We start from the raw sequence: 4,529 nt of genomic DNA on the forward strand, positions 1-4,529 counted from the left end.
CCCGCATCCCTGTTGTGTTTAAGCAGCAGATGGTGACCTCACTCATCCCTGGCCTGCGCACTCCATCCCGCATCCCAGGCAGTGGCCCTAGGGAAGTCTGGAGCTGAGCACAGGGTGGACTGTCCCTCCCGAGTGAATGAGGAATAGAAAGGGAGTGCATTTCTACTCTGTTCTGTGGGCCGTCAGCGTAAAATTGCTCTTTCCACTGAAGCAGAGCTTTGCATTTTACATTCTAGTTTGCATCCCCGTTTCACACAATTCCAAGGCTTTTGAATTATGCTTCAGCATCCAAGGCGGGTCTCACCTCCAAAACCTGGAAAACACAGGCTGCGGAGGGAGGCGGAGCGAATTGTAGGCCCCGCCCCGCCCCCGGGATCCCTGCCCCGCAGGCCACTTATCCACTTCCGTGCCACGCCCCTTGCCCTTCGCGCCCCGCCCTGCCTCGCCCGGGCCCCGCCCACCTTATCGGGGTTCCTCCCAGGCCTGGCTTCTGTCCTGCGCAGATTCGCACAGACATGGAAGCGGGTCGCCTCAGTGAAGATCACACTGCAGCGCCTGAGTTTCGCTCTGTCTCTAGTTAAGTCGGTCCTTCGCAGGCCCCCGGCTCTGCTATACTTGGGAGGTGGGGTCCCCAGAGACCTGGAAATTCCCGCCCCCCTTCCTCCACAGAGAGCATATAGAGACTTCCCTGTGAGAGTCCGCGGGTCGCTTCCTTTTGGGTTTTCTTGTTTGTTGAGAAGGGGTCTCACTCTGCCGCCCAGGCTAGAGTGCAGTGGCCCGATCTCGGCTCACTATGACCTCTGCCAGCGTGATCTCGGCTCCCTATGACCTCTGCTGCCCGGGTTCAAGCGATTCTCCTGCCTCAGCCTCCTGAGTAGCCAGGATTACAGGCACCTGCCACCGTGCCCGGATAATTTTTGTAGCTGTTGGTATAGACAGGGTTTCACCATCTTGGCCAGGCAGGTCTTGAACTCCTTGTCAGACCTCTGAGCCCAAGCTAAGCCATCATATCACCTGTGACCTGCACGTATACATCCAGATGGCCTGAAGCAACTGAAGAGCCACAAAAGACGTGAAAACAGCCAGTTCCTGCCTTAAGTGATGACATTACCTTGTGACATTCCTTCTCCTGGACAATGAGTCTCAGAAGCTCCCCACTGAGCACCTTGTAACCCCAGCTCTTACCTGCAAGAGAACAACCGCCTTTAACAGTAATTTTCCGCTACCTACCCAAATCCTGTAAGACTGCCCTACCCCTACCTAGCTCCCTTTGCTGACTCCTTTTTCACACTCAGTCAGCCTGAACCCAGGTGATTAAAAAGCTTTATGGCTCACACAAAGCCTGTTTGGTGGTTTCTTCACGCGGACTCGCGTGACACTCCTGGCCTCCTGATCTGTCCGCCTAGGCCTCCCAAAGTGCTGGGATTGAGGCTAAGCCACCGCACCTGGCCTCCTTTTGGGTTTAAGGTCGGTCTGAGGCTGGTCCCGTCCCGGGTCTTTCTGCCATAGGGCCGTGTAGATGCCTTCTATCACGTAGTTCCTGCTCAAAACCGTTTCCTGACCCCTCCTCCCGCGTGCACTTTTTAAAGTCCTCACCCCAGAGGTAGATTCCCGCCCTTAGTGCCTCCCAGCCTCTCCCTCGCTGGTCCCTGGAGTGCAGCCCCACAGCCCCAGTCCCCCGGAGGCCACGTGCCTTGCCTGATCCTGGGAACCTGCAGACTCCACCCCTGCCCTAGGGCGCCTTGCCTCCCACCTCCCTCCTCCTCATGCCGTGCCCTGCTGCTCCCCAGTTCAACCCCTGGAATACATGCTCTCCGGTGAGGCAGCCATCTTACTCCATCCCCTTCCAGTGAGTATGTGGGCCAAGGAGATCAGGAGAAAGAGCGAGCGAGCGACTGAGAAAGGAGCAGAAAAACTGAGACAGTTCTGCTTGGTGCGGTGGCTCACGTCTGGAATCCTAGGACTTTGGGAGACAGGCGGTAGGGTTGTTTGAGCCCAGGAGTTTGAGACCAGCCTGGGCAACATGGCGAAACCTCATCTGTTGGTAGCAAGCCCTAAGCCTATCATAAACAGGCCTTAAAGAAACTGGCCATAAACAGGATTTCTGCAGCAATGTGACATGCTCATGATGGCTGTCACGCATACTGCTAAAAGTTGTGAGTTTGCTACAGCAGGGCAAGGAATACCTGGCCCCGTCTGGAGCAAAAAACTGCTCAAACCACAGACGATAGCAGGAGCGGCCTGGGCCTTGACAGCATGTTTTTGCTGCAGATAATCAGCCAGAGCCTGTTTCTCTGTTCCTGGCTGAGAATGCTTTGTTTCCCACAAGGAATGCTTTTAGCTAATGTATAATCTATAGAAGCAATGCTTATCACCGGCTTTCTGTCAATAAATGTGTGGGTCAAACTCTATTAGAGGCTCTCAGCTCTGAAGACTGTGAGACCCCTGATTTCCCACTCCACACGCTATATTTCTGTGTGTGTGTGTCTTTAATTCCTCTAGTGTCGCTGGGTTAGGGTCTCCACAACCGAGCTAGTCTTGGCACTCATCCTTACAAAAAGTTTTTTTTTTAGAAGTTACCCAGGTGTGGTGGCACACATCTATGGTCCCAGCTACTTGGGAGGCTGAGGTGGGAGGATTGCCTGAGCCCAGGAGGTTGAGGGTGAAGTGAGCTGTGCTCCCATCACTGCACTGGCACCTGGATGAGGGAGCAAGACCCTGTCTCCAAAGAAAAAGAAGAAAAAAAAAAAGGAAAAGGAAAAATGAAAAAGAAAAGAAAAACCCAATCTGAGACAGAAAAGAAGAATGAGGGCCTGGCGTGGTGACTGAAGCCTCCAATCTCAGCACTTTGAGAGGCCAAGGCAGGCGGATTTCCAAGCTTTGCATTTAAGTAAATTCTGTATTTAATCATATATTTGAAACTTTATTATTTACTGCTGACATCAATTTCTGTCGCATTGTAGGAGCCTCACTAGAGAGGGCACCTGTCGCCATGTTGTAAAACTCACACTTGTCAAAAAGACATGGGTTGTGGTTTCTCTCCCTCCCTCGCTCAGGATGAAGCTAGTTAGCTGACACAGATGGTCACCTCCATTACCAAGTAGAGCCGGGATGAACTATGTGTGACCAAAGGTGTTGTCAAGTCCTCTTCCCTGAGGACTGATTAGTGTTTATCTTGAAAACATGTACTTAATGGGTTTTATAGAACAGTGAAGTTTCTTTCTCTCTTTTAAACCTCTCAGCTGTTTGCCTCTATTGCCCATCACATTCTGGTCTAAAGCTTATGCATTAATAAAACGGTTTTATTTCTTTTATTTCTTTATCTATTATCTCTATACATCTATAGGTGTTTCGTCATTTGGGGGAAGACTTTTTTGTTTTGTTTTCAATTATATTTTCTCAACAATTAGAAAGTGAAGTAAAAAGTATTTGTTGGGCCAGGCACAGTGGCTCCCGCCTGTAATCCCAGCACTTTGGGAGGCCGAGGCAGGCGGATCACTTGAAGTCAAGAGTTTGAGACCAGGCTGGCCAACATGGTGAAACTCGTCTACAAAAACACAAAAATTAACAGGGCATGGTGGCACAGGCCTGTAATGGCAGGTACTCCGATAGCTGAGGCAGGGGAATAGCTGAAACCCAGGAGGCAGAGGCTGCAGTGAGCCGAGATCCCGTCACTGCCCTCTAGCCTGGGCAACAGAAATACTCTGCCTCAAAACAAAAGAAATAAGTAAATAAAGGAATAAATCTCTTCTACAAATGTGCTGAGACAACTAACTGGATATCCACATGGAAAAGAATAATGTTGGATCCCTATCTCACACAATCAAAATTTTATTTTAAAACGTTAAAAAAAAAAAAAAAAAAAGGAAAAAAAGGTGAGAGAGAGAGGAGGAAGGGAGCCCTGCGGGAGCGGGTGTTACTTTGTCTCCCAGGCTGGCCTGGACCCCAGGCTCAGCGATCCTCCCGCTGCTACTTCCTGAGTAGCTGGGTCCTCAGGCTCCCGCCCCCGCGCCAGCATCCCTGCTGTGTTTATCTAGCAGGTGGTGAGGTGACTCCGTCCCGCATCCCAGGTGGTGGCTTTAGGGAAGTCTCTGAAGCTGAGCACAGGATGGACCCTCCTTCCCAAGTGAATGGCAATAGAAAGGGAGAGGATTTCTATTCTGTTTTGTGGGCCGTCAGCATGAAATCGTACCTTCCGCCAGGCAGGGCCGTGCATTTCACATTCTAGTTTGCATCCACGTTCCAGACAATTCCAGGGCTTTTGAATCATGCCTCAGTCTTCTTAGCTGGTCTCGCCTCCAAGAGCCGAAAACAGAGGCCCTGGGAGCCAGGCTGAGACGCACAGGTCCCGCCGTGGCTCCTCCCTCCGTCTATTCTAAAGGGTAAAGTCTCTCTGCCTCGCGCCCGGCCGTACCTCGCCCAGGCCCCGCCCACCTCCTCGCGGGTCCCGCCCAGCCCTGGCTTCTTTCCTGCGCGCGCAGTTTCGCGCAAACCCGGAAGCGGACCTCGTGGAGTGACGGTCCCATCGT

General features: G+C 52.0%; 1 long non-coding RNA gene across 1 annotated transcript in view; it reads right to left on the reverse strand.

Moving 5' to 3' along the window:
* The window catches only part of LOC144337298 (uncharacterized), an 18,031-nt gene extending 13,647 nt beyond the window's left edge, over positions 1–4,384 (reverse strand). Inside the window, exon 1 of the long non-coding RNA XR_013410271.1 lies at positions 4,193–4,384. This is a non-coding gene — a long non-coding RNA (uncharacterized LOC144337298). The remainder of the gene's footprint in view (positions 1–4,192) is intronic.
* Between the last annotated feature and the right edge of the window lie 145 nt (positions 4,385–4,529).

This window comes from Macaca mulatta, chromosome 19 (assembly GCF_049350105.2).
Source record: "Macaca mulatta isolate MMU2019108-1 chromosome 19, T2T-MMU8v2.0, whole genome shotgun sequence".
In the NCBI taxonomy this organism is placed as follows: Eukaryota; Metazoa; Chordata; class Mammalia; order Primates; family Cercopithecidae; genus Macaca; species Macaca mulatta.